This window comes from Esox lucius, chromosome 23 (assembly GCF_011004845.1).
Source record: "Esox lucius isolate fEsoLuc1 chromosome 23, fEsoLuc1.pri, whole genome shotgun sequence".
In the NCBI taxonomy this organism is placed as follows: Eukaryota; Metazoa; Chordata; class Actinopteri; order Esociformes; family Esocidae; genus Esox; species Esox lucius.
The window spans coordinates 8,756,100-8,776,739 of record NC_047591.1 but is presented as its reverse complement, the minus strand read 5'-3'; positions in this window follow the sequence as shown (position 1 = coordinate 8,776,739).

Below are 20,640 nucleotides of genomic sequence, written 5' to 3'. Positions count from 1 at the left end.
ACTCACATATCAGACTGAAGACAGGACATAGCTATGACAACCTCCACCCCCTCCCTCTGTCGCCACTACACCAGCTTCCGACAATTCTATTTGCTTGGGTAGCGCTGGATTTCCAGGATACCACCACCTTCTAATCACAGCCCGCTACTAACACCATGCGTACCCAGCAGTCAATCTTCTAGAATGTAATGCAATACCAATGTAATACTAACCCCATATTCTATGGCTGGCCCTGCGTGTCCTGTTCAGTTAATGGAGTTGTGAAATGTCCACTGAGTCTATTTAGAGTGAGTTGGAGAGGGGAATTAGACTGGGGCTGTAGGAAGGGCCCATCCAGTGTCCCCTGAGCCAATATGATCCCGGTGTGAGACAAAGCTAGAACTGTGGCTAAAAAATGTCACACCACCGCACTACAGGGACTTGGGAAAGTTTTCAGACCCATTTACTTCATCCACATTTAGTTTGTAATAGTCTTTATTTAAAACTGATTACATTATATACTTGCCTTGTATGTGTCTGTCAGAGCTGTAATGAACTTCCCGACATCTCAAATCACTCAAACCAAATTTGCTTTAATAGCAAATAAAACAGTAACTGACGGAACAATACACCTCGCCTATTTGGACATATAAACATACTTTAAAAAAAGATATGCATTGGCCTAATTTGAAATCACGGAGCACCACATCTGTTTGGCTTCCCTGGTTTACATTTGGTAAACAGACTATGGTAAACATGGAAAGGTTGGCTTGAGTCCAAAGCACAGGTGGTATTCAAAAGCATACTACTTACTAGGTTCTTTAAGCACCACTGAGGTTCTTTATCTCAGACAGCTGTTGTGGTTATTTAAAATACCAATAAAGGCGATAGAAGAATAATAACTATAATACATCCCAAGATACATACCTTTTGAGGTGGTGTACTATAATTCATAACACTTTTTTGCATTCTGTTCTTCACCTGAATAAGTAATTTCTAACCCCAGTCATTCAACGAAATGCGGTACTCAAGTTGAGACTCCTGTTAACCACCCATACTGAAATGAATATAGTAGGCATACTGTTGTCGTTGAACACAGGAGGCTAAGGAATAAACATGCCTACAGAACAGTGCAGGGCTTTTCAGATTGTCAGGCCCTGCTAAGACAGAACAGTGCAGGGCTTTTCAGAATGTCAGGCCCTGATAAGACAGAACAGTGCAGGGCTTTTCAGATTGTCAGGCCCTGATAAGACAGAACAGTGCGGGGCTTTTCAGATTGTCAGGCCCTGCTAAGACAGAACAGTGGTTACAGTGAAGAAAAGGTTGGATTTAGTATACAGTACTAATTGATTGCAGTCTTGTTTTTGTTTTTAATGTTTTTACTTTGTGTTGTGCCTGTCTATTCTGTCTTGTCGTGTTTGATGTTTAGTGCGGACCTCAGGAATATTAGATACATCTGGCTAATGAGGGTCATAATAAATGTCCTCAGGAATATTTACAGTCAAACCCAAAAACGGTCTATTCTGGCCTCTATCCTCAAAGTGACATAATTGGTTGGTAGACTGTTTCAGATCTGCAATTGGATAACTTAGAATCATACCACACATAAAATCCTCCAAATCGACAACCGGTTTCCAAGCAGAGATGAGCAGAGATGCTTTGTGCGTCATTGGCCATGAAAAAAGACATGAAACACTCCGCTCAAGACATGAAACACTCCTCTAGTTTATGTTAGGTTTAAATGACATGACTTTCACTATGCTAAGGTTGTTTTGCAGCTTACAGCACATTTCCTGTAGTTTTGTCTTGCCAAAGTAAAGTCTGCACTTGGTTGTTTGTGAGGATTCTCAATACCGTGAGGCATGCTGTCTTGCAAAAACAATGAGATTTTACTTTTAATATTGCAATAATGAGCATGGTTCACAACAGCCTTCCTTTTCAAGGTGACACTCTAGCTATACATAGTTGGTTACAATATATTACATGTGAAAAAATGATATCCTTAAGGAACCACAAACCAATGAAGAATTGTATAGTTGTTTTCAAGTAAGTACAGTTTATTATCGATCCTCGTAATTGCAAACTGTATTGACAAATTATAATTTTTCAAATGGAGCAAAAGCTGTTTTGTTTGAATGTTTAATTCCATTTTGATCATGTGGGGGTCTACTTTGCCGATTTAATGGAAAGAGACATCTGTTACAAAACACTAAAAACATTGATGAGATTCACCAGATGGCTCTTCTAGAGCAACAATAGTGAGTGCGTATATATTCAACCTGGGTCCCCATGTAAATCAATCCCATCACACTGGTGTTGCATGCTCCATGCTCTGAGCAACATCAGTTTGTGGCAGCTGGAGATTTTCAAGGCAAGAGTTAATCTATAGATACTGGATACAAGGTGGGGAGGGATGTATATTTTGTTGTTGAAAACTCATATCATCACTGTGATATTATTAGTTGTGTGATGTATCTGTGCCAAAACCTGTTGGTGGAAAACATCCAACATATATTCTTTGTGCTATAATTATATTTTGAAATGATCCATTTCTGCTGCTGGCTTTGATTGTACTGTGAGGGAGCTTCACCATGGTGGTCGGGGAACCTCAACATTCTGGCCTGCCATCCTGCATTCATTAAAACAGGCTTGCTTCAGTAATTAAGGGTCCATGAGCAAAGTCACGGAAATCTTTTGTTATTCTTGGATATTGTTTTCTCACTTGACATAGTCAAATAGCTCTGGAATGGAATCATGTTTTTTTTGTTATTTGGCCAACTGGAATTACGTCTGTAATTCCAATGGAACTATTTAGTAAACTGCAATTACATTCAGTATGTACATAAATTAGTGCAAATATGTTCGCTATCAACATAATGTATCCCCAGTGCGATTGCTCCTTAATGACCTGCTATAACGTTGCTCCTTTACGTTTAGGTATTATGTTGGTCCTTAATGTAATTGATTAAAAATATCTTGTTACAAATGACATTTACGGTTAAGGTTGGGCATAAGGGTATCGGTGTTAGGGTTAGGATTAGTGTTCAGTTATGGTTACGGTTGAAACCACCACCGCTGAAATCTATCGTTTCATGATCTGTTGTGTGACTTGTTTTTTTTGTGTGTGATGTAACAAGTCATTTCAACACACTGGACCTGCAACTGCAAGGATTCAATCATTAGATCGCCCACATCCATCATTCTTCTTCCTGGGTGTCCACTTCTCCGAGGACCTCTCCTGGAACCTCAACACCTCAGCCCTGATCAAAAAGGCACAGCAGCACCCTGCTGAAGAAGGCCTGTGTGTCCTCCAAGATACTTGTGAACTTCTACCGCTCCACAATCGAGAGTGTTCTGGCTAACTGCGCCACAGTGTGGTTTGGTGGTTTGCTCCATGGCCGGCCGGAAGGCCCTGCAACGGGTGGTGAAAACCGCCCAGCACATCACTGGTGCTCAGCTCCCAGCCATCATAGACCTCCAGCACAAGCAGTTTCTGCATACGGCGCGCGGCATCCTCAGAGACCCTTCACATCCAGGCCACAAACTGTTTTGCCCTCCTACCATCAGGCAGGTGGTACAGGTCTCTTTGTTCCTGCACCAGCAGGTTCAGGAACAGTTTCTTTCCATCTACTGTAACTCTGCTGAACTTTGTGACCCATCACTTATACATATACTTATTACATATGCTTAGTACTTTTTGCACATCAGGTTGGATGCTAACTGCATTTCGTTATACTGTACTTGTTCAATGACAATAAAGTTGGAATGGAAATTACCAATCTAATCTAATGTTGGTTGAGCACCCCTCAGATTGTATCCAGATTTGTTTTCCCTTAAAAGAGTCCCTTTGTTTGGATTATATACTCTACATGGTCACCAGTGTTTTATTTTGTTACTATAACTTTGCATTATGGGTACTAGCTGCTAGGGTCATGCTGCTCCAACAATAGTAGCCCCATCGACAACATTTCAAGCTAGCTCTGGAGTGAGCTTACTGTATTTGTTGTCAACTCCAGTACACCAGGTACACCTAAAGCATGGAATTGCTTTATTACTTTCCATTCATAAAGCTGTCCCTCATCCTGAACACAGTGTTGCGTGCCTTTGCCTCTTGTGAGCATCTTTTTTTGCTTCGCTTGACTGCCCTTTAATGCTAATCGAGCCAAGAAATTACTTGTCTAAATTTGAAAAACAGCTCTGGTTCAAACAGAGCAGCGAATTTAGAAAGCGGTAAAGACAAGGTAACAGCAAGAGGAAAGAACAAAAAAAACTCTATTCAGTTTTACATTGCAAAAATAGAACTTCAAATAGTTCAATTGTGTAATGAAACCATAAAATGTTTATGAATGTAAACCCAATGTGAGTGTTATGCTAAGCTGAGAGTGCTTTGAAACTGAATAGAAGCACTCTGAAATACCCAAAGTTGTTCATCCATCGGATGTAAAAATCAGCATCAAAATACAAAAATATATAATCACTGTCTGTCATACAGTCAAATGGTTTGGAAATACAAATGGTTTAGTGACTAAATATTTATTGGTGTTTTGTGGAATTCTACCCTTTTCTATATGTTAATTCAATATAAAAATGTTGTATACTTGATTCGTTTTTTACGCAAGTCTTTTTAATTTTCAGTGTAATGTAATGCTTTTTAAATTGTAATGACTTGAACAATTGAACAAAGCAATTGAAAATGAACTCTATCCCTGTCGATTCAGCTTGTTTTGTAAAATAATGTAGCAGTGCAGACATGGTTGTGTATCATGCTGTACACTATTTACTATGTAGGGCTGTGGTCAAAGGTCATTTCCTGATGATGAAAGCGCTATTCAAGGCTCAGTCCCACTGACTCCCATTGGCTTGAGACCTGCAATACATTCCAGAGTCAGACCTGCCAAAACTTTGTGATTCTTTTTTTTTTTTAAGCTTTCTCTCCTTCACCACCATCTGTCAATTTATCTGTGGCGTGACGAGACGCGGCGGGCAGGCAGTGAGCTGCTCCTGGGCTGAGGCTCTGGAGAGATGAGAAATCGCTGAGAGAAGACGTGCCAGCGATCAATCTTGTACCCGCCTCTCGCCTCCTTCTCTGTCTCTGTACGTCTCTCATTTTCTCTCTCTCTAGTTACCTCCCCCTCTTCTGCTCTCTCCCTGTTTTTGTTCTTTCCATGCAGACTTAACAAAGTACATTTGGTCACCTCAGATCAGGATTTAAAGCTCTAATGCATGAACTTTTTATTTCGGACAGTAACAATACTTTCAGGATTTCAGCTTAAGCTACAGCAACAAAAATAATTCTGCCCAATGACAACAAAAACTCCTATAGTTTTGAAGATTTAAAATACAAACTTTTGGAATACAGAGTCAGAATGATTCACTATCCCCAAAACATACGTACTGCGACATATACAAATGGGTTCTAATATTGTTTTGATATGGTTACGATCATGACAAACACTGACATGAAGACTTCAATGTCGAATGACCACATGGGTAGCGTTGAGAGGGTAGCGTTGAGAGGGTGGCGTTGAGAGGGTAGCGTTGAGAGGGTAGCGTTGAGAGGGTAGCGTTGAGAAAGGGGAGAAGGAGACAACGTTGTTGGAGGGAGAGGGGTTGCGGTGAGAAGTCGACAGATGGCATCTAGTAAAGACCAGATCAAGTGCCTGTCTTGTGAGTGGGAGGGAAAGCAGGGGAAATAAAGACTGAGGTGGAATGAAATGAATTGAAGACATTGGGGATGTTGAATTCGCCAAGTAATGAGTGGTGACCCGTCGGCAGGAAATTAGCTTATCTAAGTGACAAGTTCATTGAGGAAGTCTCCAACAAAAGTCTGTGATGGTACCCCTGAAGTAGGGACTTGGGGGGTACTCTCATAACACTCTAAGGTCCTTCATTACGGTAGGTGTGCTTGCCATAGGCAAAGCACGACTCTAGATTTCCGTCATAGTCTTATCGTTCCTCTAATCACACTCATCCCAGACCAGGCTTGACTCAAACACGCAGGATTCAACAGAAGACAGGCGTCTGCTCAACTAAACTATTTTCAATTTCGGCTGATATTTTCAGTTCCCCGGAGAATCATGAGTGCAAGCCTGCGGTGTATGAGTTGCTGTAGCGTTGCTCCTAATTGCCGTAGAGGGAGAACATCTGTGAGGCAGGGAGGCTATGGGTCAAGTTATCTGAAACCTACCAGTCACCATGGTTGGTGACAAAAAAATAAAGACAATCTCCTGGAGGCGACTGGCCTGGAGAGCATGTTATGGTGCATAAGGATTTGACCCATGCAGGGCCGTGGTCCAGTGATAAAACTTCCTGCTTCATGCACATATTTGTGGCTGCCCGCTGTAGACCAGAATACAATACCTTTTTAATACAATGTATTTAGTCTCAGACTCTTATTAGTGTTGCTCAAATGTCAAGTGCTCTACTGCTTGGTACAAACTAAACGGACTACAGTAGACTAAAAAGATATGATGGTATTGCACAGGGTAAAGGGAAAAATGTAACATGGGAAATATTCTCAACAATAGTTAACGATGCTCAATTTCTGCTATGCAAAATCCAGTGCAGTAACATTAAGCATAGGTTGTCTACTGAAGCATAGGTCTAATGTCTACTGGATCTACAGTTGCCACAATACTGGCAAAAATGACTGTTTATTTGTCACATTTGGAACTCTGCATTGAAGAATGTGTTCAGTTGATCGTGAAAGTCTTTAAAACAATATTGTGTAATCCAATGTTGCATGATGATGTCTGCGGTAATGTAGAGTGGATTCAATTTTGAATTACATTTTCATTCATTCCAGTATCATATCCCCACGTTGGCTTTGCAAGTAGCTTAAAGTGTTTGTTTGTCTTCCATCCTTGTGTGCATGAGGCTGGGACCCCAATTGCTTGCAGCCTTGGATTGTAACCACCACAGATCCGCCAAGCAGAACTCGAAATGATGTAAGCCTCCCTAAGACTCTCAAATAGTACATTACTATACATTAAATGCAATCAGTCTGCCAGAACAGATTCCAAAGGAAACTGTTCTGTAAGGCCAGCATTGACATTCCTTTGTTTTTCAGTAATATTTTGTTTTATTCACTTTTAATCTAGATGAAATAACAACCACATTTGCAAACCAACTGGGAGAAGGATAACATCTGACCAGGGTTGTCTTTAGCTGTTTTCTGTAGGATGCCCAGTAATCTTTCTATCAATCTATAGGTATGCTGTTTTCTATTGGAATATATATTGCTGACACAAATTGTAGCTTTAATATGTTCCCAGGGCCCAAGTATTGGTCTCTATTTCACTCAAGTAGTGTTGGAATTCTGAGGGGGTCCCTGATTAATTTGCTATTGTTTCCCTGGCCCCAACATTCATGTATGCATGATAACATATTGTTCCATCCTGTACCCCAAGCCAAAGACCCAGATCGTATAACCAGGTCTAGGCTTTATTGTATGGTCTGCAGGGCTGTTGAAACACTACTGCTATTCTCCTCCCATCACGATTTTGCTCTCCTCCTCAACTATCCATTGTCTAACTCAAACGCCCTTATTCACCCCAAGTTGTAGCGCCATTTTGCACTAATGCAGAAGTCTTCTTCCAGGATTAGTTTAAACCTTGTTAAACAGGGCCTTACAGAGCATACAGAGCTACGGTCAAGTAAGGCTGTTAATGCCTGTGTGTGATTCCTGGAGATCAGAGAGAAGGTTTAACCTATCCTGTCAGGCTAAATTAATGAGGCAATTAAAGTATTGGGTGGAAATTATAGGCTGACACCTCTCTGGCCCCCAGTCTGAGGTAGCTGGTTGTGTAGATACTGCAGAGGATCTCAAGTTATCCTGAAGAAACTGATTAAGTGAAAGGGGTCTGAGGTCAGTTGCCCATTAGTTGAGCTCACACGGGACACATGCTAAAGGGATATTTTGTTTTTTTTGCATGTTAACACTGTTTTTTCACTTATTGTAGTGTAGTGGCATCACCTAGAAAGTATATGTGGTCCAAGTTTAGTTCCTGAGCTTTTTTTGGGGGGCTGATTGAGTTGCTTGCCAAAGCCATACAAGTGGTCGTCGATAGACTCGCTTATGATGGTGCCAACAGAGAAGTTATTTGTTTTGTTGACGTGGGTATAGACCACAAAGACATTGCTGAATAGGAATGGAAAGTTAACTGGAAACTTTCCAGTTAATGCTACAACACTAAATGTATAAAATAAGGTCTAATGAAAAAAAGACCAAAATCCCATTCAGTAGAAAAGTTACTCTATTTAATGTCCGTTCTATTGTTTGTTTTGATTTATTTCTCAGCGTCCTCTTCTTGTGGACTGTCACCATTTAAAATTCAACTGGTATCAGTTCTAATATAAATAATGGCTTTTTGCTGTCATATAATGGAGAACATTGCAATGGAAAAATAGAAAGTGATTTCTTTCATCAATTCATTAGAGACGCAGTAGTTTTTCATTTATTTTTTACCTGAAGATTTTCTAATTCAAAACACCACAGGAGCTCTGCAGTCATCTCTACAGCAAACAAAGTTAAGTCTCATTATAGTCAAGTGATCAATTTCTGTCCGTAGTGGATTTGTAATTAAGCTGGCTTGTCACGCGCACGTGCGTAGACACATGTAGAGACAGACACACACAGACACACACAGACACACACAGACACACACAGACACACACAGACACACACAGACACACACAGACACACACAGTTTCTAACAAAGGCAATGATACAGTGCATGTTCAAAGGGAGGGCTCTGCAGAGACAGTAAGAAGAGCGATTATATTGAGTGGAATTGCCTGCTTTAAAACACACACACACACGCATGCATATCCTCACATAAATGAATGCTTCATCTTCATGTCATCTTTATGTCAACTCTTAGTGAAAAGATAACATGATTAGCCACCATGACCTTTTCACCATTCACTGTCATTAACATCTTTCAACTAGATCAGCATGTGTCACAGTGCAAAGCGCATACGGCCCTGTGTGACCGGCCTGGAACATTGTCAGTTGTAATCTTGTTGACCTTCATTTGGCCTCTGATATTAGTCACTGCATCGTTGTGTTACTAGTGATCTTTTGCTCTCCAGATGGCAGTACATCTCAGCTGGAACTAGACCCGTTTCCCCTATACTGCAGCCCACACCATGTGATATTTGACAGGTGAAGTGGGCGAGGTGGGTGACATCTCATTCTCACCTTCTGAAAGAACTGCAACTCTCATTCTCTCACTTTCAGCTTTGACCTCTACTGTAATTAATTTTTTTTACATTAGCGCATTCATTAATAATAATTATAAGGTAGCTGCTCTTAAATGCTAGGCTACCTGTTGCCTGGGAATTGTTTGATTTATTTTTAAATTACATTCCATTAATACTTAAATTACAGAAGTGGCTCATAAAGCTTATTTTTTTAATTTATTCCAAAACTCTCACAAAATCTCCCCAAAAACATTCCTTGTAGACTTTGCCCAACAAATCCTGGCCTCTGTCAGTTAGCCTAAATTAGTTCCTTCAAAAAGAGGCCATTATTAGAACCACACTATTTTACACCATTTTAACACACATCTCTTTTTTTGTCTTGCACCAGTGTCCAGGGATGGCTATCCCCATGGGGCAGAGGTGAATTTGTTGCATTTGACATTTTCCGCTGTGGTTTTTACGGCTCAATGAACTGAGAGAATATGACATTTAATTACTGGTGAGCAGTCACACAGTTCGACTAATTACCATCCCTTGAGTTTAGACATCATATCTAATTAACTTTGACTGTGTCCCAAATGGTTCCCTTTTCCCTAATGTAGTACTGAACAGGGCCATAGGGCTTTGTCAGAAGTTATACAGTACACGTGAAAGGGGGCCTTTTAGGACACATTCGTTCACTTTCATGAAAGCTTAATGCGGCCGTTTGTGATTGGTGCCTCACTTCAGGAATATTGACAATGGGTGGGAAATGTATTTCAAAATAATTTTCTCTTTACTTATCAAGATTGGACATAGAAGGTTTGCTTGGAATGGCAGTCTATACTCTTATTGTGGGATATAAGATAGTAATTCATTTTAGGGAATCACCAATATGTTTATTATTTTACGCCAATCTCCTGTCTGCATTTTGCGACATAAAAATCCCATTCATGGCCTAGCCTCGTCGCGGCAACATTCTTGTTAATTTAACAGAATATGTATGATTTCATTGAAGTCAAAATGCACCTGTCTTGTAGGATTATATCACATGATACATGATATGAGAACAGGTCTTCCCATCAATCAAATGGTGTGGGTCATTTTGCACAGACAACATGAAATACATGGCCTACACATAGAAGGGCACTGTTTTGAGTGGTCATTCCTGGAGATTAACCATTTGGGAAACTGAAGGTACATTAAGAAATGTTTTATAAAAGATATATACCTTTTAACTTCTATGTTAAGATTGTAACTATTGAAATCTCTGGCTGGCAATTCACTGTAAAAACAAAAGTGAATGCAGTTACTCTGCTTTAATTCAAGCTACTGTCTGAACATTTAGTACAACACCTGCAAATCACACCTTATATCTAAGGTGATCGTTTTTATGCTATTCATTAGTATTATAAAGCATTTATCAGCCCCTGAATTTTACAAATGTTCTTTTGGGCAAAGTGTACTTGTGAGTTTGCTAATATGTCAGTCAGTGCTGAGTATGTTAAACGTGTCGTGTGTTTGCATATGTGGCGGGTATCTGCCAGGGGACTTTGGAAAAGAAGTGGGTGGATCAACAGACAGGCTGTTTGGAAAGCAAATCAACTGAACTGAGATATTTGTTCTTACTCACTGATAATGCTGCACAATAAGCTAATGGCAATATTTTTGCTAAGCCTTACTGTACTCCATGCCCTAACCTCTCCTGCTGCAACAATTCTGTGGCGCGCCAGACTACAGTCGGTCTAACCAATGCGGAGCGCTGCTTGACCTCTTTCACAACAGCCGCTTTTGCAGCCAAGTATGTAGCTAACCATACTAAAAAGCATTGGCTAATGTTGTCAGTAGAGCCGGGATAAGAAATTCTGTATGACACCAAGCGGGCTCTAGGACCTCGGGTTCCTTCTTCCAGAATAGACTGGGTTAATTGGTCATTGGAAACCCCTCCAGTACTTCTCTGTTCCGTTCCAGGCTGTTTAAAGGTCAGCTCTTGTCAAAAGATGGAGGGTGTGCTGTTGTGTTTTTCCGTTGTTAGTGTGATACTAACCAGGGTTTGCAGTGAGTTTGCCCCAGAAAGCAAATCTATGTTCCGAGGTACCGCCAGGGCCCTGACTGTAAGTCATAAAGATTCGTTTTTGCTGGAGATTTTTTTTTGTGTTCTTTGACCTTTAACTCCAATATTCACATTTCAGTGAGATATTGATTTGCCTTTTGTTGTTGAAGCACTTTTTTTTATTATTCTAGTTGGTTTGCTTCCAAGTCATATTACATAGAGGAGCAATTATGACCATTATAATGTCACCCCGTGTATCATCATAGCATCAGAATGATGTCCATCCAGATCAGGGTGGGCAGGTGGGCCACGGTTGGTTGGCGGGTGGGGACATATTTATAACTATTATACGCTGCTAATGAACCCCAACTACTGCAAGGCTATTTTCAAATACCAGCACTTTATAACTGTACAGCACTGAAACATAATCCAATAGATGTCCGTTTCATTTGTGGGAACACTTGGGAAACAATTGCCTGAATTTCTGGTCATTTTAAAGCAGGACTCCTCTAACTCATTTGGCCAGACCCCAGCTAAAAAATGTGATCAACATCAGACATTTTTCTTTTGAAATTAGGACTATGACAGTGCATTAGAAATATTTTAGAAATACACACGGTTCTCTGAAGAAAGCAATATTTTATATGTGACCATATTTTCATATCAGACGACCCCCACAAGACATGCTGTTTCAGCTTGGGATTTACAGTTCCTGTCAAATGTGTGGACACACTCACCCATTGACATGAATGGGTGTGTCCAAACTTTTGACTAGTGCTGTATATTACAGCATATCCTAATAATAAAAAGCATAGGGCAATATTAACCAGCACACGTAAGAGTGACCCTCATCTTCTAAAGCTTTGTATTGTATGTTAAAATATACAAACATCTGCCATAATGCAGCTTAAACACCAACTAAACAACATGTCACTATGGATACCTCACACACGATTATATCGCCAGGTCCTTCGTGGTTAGAGACCGGCCGAGACCCATTTCTTTTTTGTAACGTGTCTGAATAATTCTATTTATTTCAGAACAAGGGTGAGCGGCTGGCCGTGGGTTAAATCACTCCGTCCGCCCGTAGCCCTCAAGGGCCACGTCTCCCTTGTCTTATCAATCTATTGACGTGGCACCTGTGCTGCCCGCGCTTCCCGGGGGCCCCCGGGAGGCCGATCTCCTGGATCCACTGCGGAGGAATACTAATGAAGATGCAGATAATGGCTCGTTGGGCTCGTTTGACTACCTCAGCAGGCATTGATCCCCCTGCAGGGCCCGCGCTGAGGGAGACCGATTGAGTGTCACCTCTGAGCAAAATGGATTTGGACCTGTCTCTGCCTGATCGGTGCGTCACTCGCACAGGCGCCGGCGCCCGCGCAACCGCGCGGGCGGGACGCATGCCGGCGTTCACACGCGTGTATGCATGCATGCATACGTGTGTGTGTCCACACACACACACACACACACACACAATGACCACCACCCAGCACGCCTCTTCCAAGGCCCACTCAGGTGACACTTCTCCTAGCTGGAGAAGTATTGAGCTCCCACCCCCTGCTTCCCATCTCTTAACTACCAATTACCAGGAAAGGCCTTGGCTTCATCACGCCACTAATGAGCTCCAGGTATTGAGAGGAGAACTATGCAAATGACAGAGAGATCTAATCAGGGATTTATTCTGATTAAAAGTGAGTTCGTTCCTCCATGTTAAAAGCACATGTCCTGTTCTGGGAGTAGGATGGCTGGGAGAGAGCAACTGAGAGGAAATTTGGGGGAGGGTGGTGTAGTTGCAAAGTTTACCGTAAAGCGTTTTCTTACTTTTATTTACCCAGGTACGTCAATCTACAAACAACTCTTGTTTTCAAGAGCACATCACAGCAAAGGTTGATTCTGTCCATCTGTCTTTTACCCTGACATTGAGGTAATTTGAGGAATAATGATTGCAGCATTAAGAGTGTTAGCCTTTGAAGTCTTTAATTGTTAGAAATAAGAATGGATGTTTTTACGTGGTGTGTTAGAGGGGGCTGTAATCAACCTGCCTATGCAGCTTTACACTGTTACAGTACTTTAGAAATGTAAAAGTCATTTCTGAGGAAGCCGACCACGCGACGTGAATGCAGTTACCGCTCATGCAGGAACATTGCCTTTACATTTAAATCACGCAGTCATGCCGAACTTGAACAGTACCCTTACTACGACCACGCTACATTTCAGGGACAGGGGTTGGTTGGGCTGTCAGATTTCCTGGTTGCAGGTTTGACGCTGTGGGTCCGGGGAGTATTCACATCAGTCATGTATATCAGACAGGGGAGATCACATCAGCATGTTGGCTGACTGAGCACATTCCCTGGACAGCTTTACAATGATCCAGATAAAGGGTGACGTGTGTGTGTGTGTGTGTTGCCTCCTTCAAGGGTACCTTATTGATATGGATATGCCACACAAATATACACAGACACATACTTGCCTGCAAACTCGATCGCAAATGCATGCTATACGTTATTGACATGCGCATACACACATCACGACGCACTCACACACACATCCCGGCACACACCCCTTATGGGGGTAAAAGCGAACATGTATTGAACCCAAATGCATGTATAGATTCATGATGGACTGATTTTGTTATTATTGTAATTTTACTGAAATGCATCCTAATGATTCTTCCTTTTGAGTAATCTTGGGATAAAATGTACAACAAATACTCTGTTTCTACATGAAAGGTATTTTGTATTTTTTTGTATGTTAGAACTCATTTTCCATTTACTTCTAGTGCTAAAGCATCATCCAGCCATTTCTTCTGTTATATTTCATAGAGTAATTGGTCTCCACATACAACTAAACGTGAACATTACTTTTCGGGGGGTACATTCAGCTGTGTGGTACATTCAATGTTGTTCCCCTCACTGAGTAAAGTGAGTAGTCACGTCATCTCCTGCTTGTCAACACAGGCTGCTAGGCTACCTTCTTTAAATATGGAATTTAGTTATTTTGTCTGGTAGGTGTGTTAAAAGACAATGTTAGTCTATCATCTGGCATATTGATAAAGCTGTTCCACTGTCTAATTCACCCTTCAGTCTATTTCTAACAGGCTCAATACACATCTTGAATAACAAGGCTGGAGGCAAACATGAACACTCCCAAAAAACATAGATCTAATCTGAACAGAGTCTGCGGTTTTGAATTCTGTAAACCCTCAATTTCTGCATAATGTTTCAGTACTGAGACCGACACATGAAAGAGCTGTACATTGTGAAATAGCCAAGGTCTTTACACTTTTTATGTTTACTTAAAACAGTCCCCAAAGCTCTACCTGCAGAATCTGAAATACTTAATACCTTCCACAAAGGTCAAACATTCATCATCAAAACATAACCAAGGTCTTTATGTAAACGTGTAGTTTTGGGGAATAGCTCTAAAAGAATAGGGCATACTATTCCTCCCTGTGTCTTTTATTTGTAACTGCGTTCTCTAGGTTTTTCTCTAGGGGTAGTCAAGCTCCCTGTCTCCAAGGAGGTTTTATTGCTATACATCAAATTTAACCCAGCACTGATAGACTTTTGGGTACTGGCAGGGATGCTGACAGGAAACCAAGGGCCTGAGACAGAATTTAACATTTAGGACCCAAACCAGGGGCCAAAAAATTAATTAAAACGTTATTTCTAATGATCAATTAGTCATTTCCAACATTAACAATGTCTACACTGTATTTCTGATTAATTTGATGTCATTTTAATGTGCTTGTCTTTTGAAAACAGGGACATTTTTACGTAACCCCGAACTTTTGAACGGCAGTGACATCTGTAATTTAGCTACACTAATCCAACTGCTGGTACAATTTACCATAATGCTAAAACACAGTATAATTTGGCAACCCCCATTTTTATTTAGTTTAGATACAGTCTGGAAAAGTGGTTTCATTTTTGTAAATGCACAAAAGCTCCTGTAATTCAAGAATGACCCATTTAATTTTTAATGTGATTGAAGAATATTTCTTTAGCGTTAGAGCAGTAAAATGGAGGTGGAGAAACAATTACTAAAGCCAGGCTCAGGAGAAGATTGGTTGTGTGCCTGCTGCTTCCAGTGCTCACATATATAATGATTCCAAATAAGTAGATCTAAATTAACAATTTATTTCAGTTGGAGAAAGCAATGTGAAAAAGTGATTACACTTTTCTAGCAGCAACTGGGAATATGTGTTCCTCTATGTGGTTTTACATGCCTTAGGAAAAGCAACATTTTCTGGTTATTTAGGCTGACAAAAGAATCTAAACAGCCTGTTGGTTTAGCTGGAAACAGTGTGATCTTGAGCTGAATGACAATGGACACATTTCCTGCAGGGGTCTGTTTCCCATCGCTCCCCATTGCCTATACAGTACAACACTAAATCAGGGTGTGTGGGGTATTGCCCAACGGGCTGTGGTCAATAGTTAGTGCACTATTTAGAGTATAGGGTAGGATTCTGAATAATGCCTTGGTTTTGTTAGAGAGTGGCACCATTTAGGCCCCCTTACCTGTGCCTGAATAAAGGTCAAACCATCAGGCATCTGAGAGGACAGCTAATTTGTCATCCCTTGACAAATGTGTCAGCGTCCAATCTTGTAGGTAGGATGATACCAGCATACCGTAACTACAGAAAAGGTTAAGAGATTCATATAGCCATCTTCCCTATGTCTTAGCTCAACAAGCCAACAATACAAGGTGTGACAGGGCAGATTACTCAACTCTGTTTATTTTTTGTCCAGTAGTAGGAGCATAGGCATTTGGTTTTTGAAGGCAGCCCGTGTCTCAGCAGTCTCTGGCATGATAGGCTTTGGTAAACGGCACACCACCAGACATTATCATGTCATCACAATCAGGAAAATAATACATGCCTTTCTACAACCTTCTTTAAGGAAACAGACTACACCAGCTGATTGCAGTTATATTCTATAGTGCCCACCTTGAACACCCACTCCAAAATCTCTCTCTCTCTCTTTCACTCTCTCCCTCTTTCTTTCGCTCTCTCGTTCTCTTTGCAGGGGAATTCTTTTACCCAACGTATCTGGATCCTGATCACTTTCGTATTAGAGAGGCACCAACGGATTGTCATTCGCCTGCTGTAACGTCTGTGGCGTGGAGCTCATTGTCTTGTTTTTCATGCCACTCTGGTGTGTTCCTTCTAAGGTAATAGGTTGGACTGACGTTGTGTCAGAGAATCAAAGATAGGACAGGCAGGAGCTCTCAGTGTGAGGTTGGAAAATGGCCAGGGCTACCTTCTATTAAGGACTTCAAATGAGCAATCAGTGTTGGAAAGAAAATGCTGTTTATAACCAGTCTTGAACCCAAAGCATGTTCATCTCTTTTATAGTTCCTAGTGATCAACGGAGGCATGGGTGGACCTAAAATGTTTTAATTAAAACTGCACCAGTGTGCTTATAAATGTTTAAATGCATCAGGGTTTAGACAGGCATTTTGACTCTACACCAGTTTCTAAAGCCAGTGAGGCATGTTAAATTAGTTTATTCCTTGGAATTTGTCTCTAGGTGGAAGGGTACCAGCAATTATGATTTAATCACATCCATGACTGAACGCCAAGACTCTCATGAACATATATGCCTTCTGTTTCACACTCAGACTCAATTCACACCTATCATAATGGAGTTAACCTAAAGACAGAATTCAATTGAAAATAGTCTGATGGGTGATAATATTATCAATTGGTAAATTGAATAAGAAGACTGATGAACAGTGCATTTCAACACAGATGCAGGGAAATTAGAAAGGAAGAAATTCACGTTAACGTAACTAAAGAGTCATGAGCAGATATCATTGCTGAGCAACTGTTGTCAAATATCCCCTTTGAACTTTATTTTTCTAAATATTACTTCAGTCAAAGCTGTTCTGTCTCCTGAAGCTAGGAAAGCGGAGTCCCCACTCATTTCCAAAAATGTGTGAAACACTACCTTTATTAAAAGTATCTAGAATAATTCCTGGCTACACCATCTTTATGGTCTATAAACCAGAGATGGCATAACACAGCCAAAATGTACCTTTGATGTCACTAGGCTGTAATACTCATGACACACTTTAGGCACCTGCTGGGACCAGCTATAAAATGTTTATGAAGAACACTTTCTTCATACATTTTGGGGGGAAAACATTTCTACTTCAGTTTCATGCTCGTATCACGTGTAGCAGCTGTAATCGGACAGCAGCGCCCCTTCAAGCCATCATTCGCCTGCTTCTCTCCATCCCCTCTTACTTCATCTATTCTTCCATCTGTTTTTGAACTATCATTTAGCTCTCATGGCGAGCAAGTATCTAACATTGTAGAAATTGGAGTGAGCTAAGTTGTATAATTTAATCACCTTGTAAATTATAACCAAGGGCATAGGCCAATCTGAGAATGCTTTTCAAGTTCGAGGTCACACAGCCTTTAAGTGCCAGGGAGGAAAATGGAGCAGGCATACGAGACAGAGAAAAGTTCTTAAGCTCAAACAGTATTATATGGCTTACATTACCGTAGTTACCTTTTTTATTCCTGAGTCATTTCATCTCTAAAAGCACGAGGCATGGATTTCAGCCCCAACCTTCTCAAGTCATTCTGAAATAATTTCTGCAGTTTGAAACTGATAAGATTAGCATCGCTGTAACATTGTTTAATATTAAGGTAATTTATGTATTTTGAAATGCTAATTGATTGCCTCCAAGTTGGCCATTTCCATTAATTGGATTCACATATCATTCAAAAACTATAGTATCAAAGCAGTTTTTTTTTTTTTTTTAAACTGTTCCTCCTCACAGCAGGAACAGCACCATCTAGTGGTCAGAACTTATTAATATCTGATTGTATATCAGGCAAGAAACATATCTATGGCGATCAGCCATAACATTATGACCACCTGCCAAATATTGTGTAGGTCCCCCTTTTGCCGCAAAAACAGTCCTGACCCATCGAGGCATGGACTCCACTAGACCTCTGAAGGTGTGCTTTGGTATCTGTCACCAGGATGTTAGCAGCAGAACCTTTAAGTCCTGTAAGTTGCGAGGTGGGGCCTCAATGGATCAGACTTGTCAGTCCAGCACATTCAAAAGATGCTCGATTGGATAGAGATCTGGGGAATTTGGAGGCCTAGTCAACACCTTCAAATTGTTGTTGTGTTCCTCAAACCATTCTTGAACAATTTTTACTTTGTGGCAGGGCACATTATCCTGCTGAACGAGGCCAATGCCATCAGGGAATACCGTTTCCATGAAGGGGTGCACAAGGTCTGTAACATCCACATGAATGGCAGGACCCAAGGTTTCCCAGCAGAACATTGCCCATACATTACACTGCCTCCGCCATCTTGCCTTCTTCCCATAGTGCATCCTGGTGCCATGTGTTCTCCAGGTAAGCGACGCACACACACCCAGCCATCTACATGATGAAATAAATTGTGATTCATCAGACCAGGCCACCTTCTTCCATTGCTCTGTTGTCCAGTTCTGATGCTAACATGCCCATTGTTGGCACTTTCTGCAGTGGACAAGGGGTTGGCTTGGGCACTCTGACTGGTCTGGGGCTACTCAGCCCCATACACAACAAACTGCAATGCACTGTGTGTTCTGACACCATTCTATTAGTGCCACCATCAGCTTTTTCAGTAATTTGAGCTACAGCAGCTTGTCTGTTTGATCGGATCACACAAGCCAGCCATCGCTCCCCCACTTGCATCAATGAGCCTTGGCCGCCCATGACCCTGTCGCCGGTTCACCTCTTTTTCTTCCTTGGACCACTTTTGATAGGTACTGACCACTGCAGACCGGGAACACCCCACAAGGGCTGCAGTTTTGGAGATGCTCTGACCCAGTCATCTAGCCATCACAACTTGGCCCTTGTCAAAGCTGCTCAGATCCTTACGCTTGGCCATTTTTCCTGCTTCTACCACATCAAATTTGATATATCCCACCCACTGACAGGTGCCATGCTAACAAGATTATCGGTGTTATTCACTTCACCTGTCAGTGAACAGTGTTATGGCTGATCGGTGGTCAGTGTTATGGCTGATCGGTGGTCAGTGTTATGGCTGATCAGTGGTCAGTGTTATGGCTGATCAGTGGTCAGTGTTATGGCTGATCAGTGGTCAGTGTTATGGCTGATCAGTGGTCAGTGTTATGGCTGATCAGTGGTCAGTGTTATGACTGATCAGTAGTCAGTGTTATGGCTGATCAGTGGTCAGTGTTATGGCTGATCAGTGGTCAGTGTTATGGCTGATCAGTGGTCAGTGTTATGGCTGATCGGTGTATATCTGAACTGCTACAAATAACTATCAAATTCGCTGTGTAGCTTAAATAAACAAATATCCAAGCCACAGTTTAAAAATACTTAAAATAGAGAGACTATAATTAATACTTGCCACTGGGATGGGCCTCATGTGAGGGTTTCGTGTGGCATTTGCCAATTTGATTGGATTCCTTTTGATTGGATTCCTTTACAAACATTGTGCAGAAAACCATTTCAAAACATTCGAAGAAGGCGGATGTCATGGTTTGCTGAAATGTAACGGATTGACCCTTCTGGTGGTTTAACACGCATTCATTCAATGAATCATGTTTTAAATGAATTCCAGATTGCGGATAACAAAAACGAATGTTCTGTCGTGTTGCCTTCTATAGCTACGCACATATCAACCTGTTAACTTGGTATGTATAGGCATATACACTCACCTAAAGGATTATTAGGAACACCATACTAATACTGTTTGACCCCCTTTCGCTTTCAGAACTGCCTTAATTCTATGTGGCATTGATTCAACGAGGTGCTGAAAGCATTCTTTAGAAATGTTGGCCCATATTGATAGGATAGCATCTTGCAGTTGATGGAGATTTGTGGGATGCACATCCAGGGCACGAAGCTCCCGTTCCACCACATCCCAAAGACGCTCTATTGGGTTGAGATCTGGTGACTGTGGGGGCCATTTCAGTACAGTGAACTCATTGTCATGTTCAAGAAACCAATTTGAAATATTCGAGCTTTGTGACATGGTGCATTATCCTGCTGGAAGTAGCCATCAGAGGATGGGTACATGGTGGCCATAAAGGGATGGACATGGTCCGAAACAATGCTCAGGTAGGCCGTGGCATTTAAACGATGCCCAATTGGCACTAAGGGGCCTAAAGTGTGCCAAGAAAACATCCCCCACACCATTACACCACCACCACCAGCCTGCACAGTGGTAACAAGGCATGATGGATCCATGTTCTCATTCTGTTTACGCCAAATTCTGACTCTACCATCTGAATGTCTCAACAGAAATCGAGACTCATCAGACCAGGCAACATTCTTCCAGTCTTCAACTTTCCAATTTTGGTGAGCTCGTTCAAATTGTAGCCTCTTTTTCCTATTTGTAGTGGAGATGAGTGGTACCCGGTGGGGTCTGCTGTTGTAGCCCATC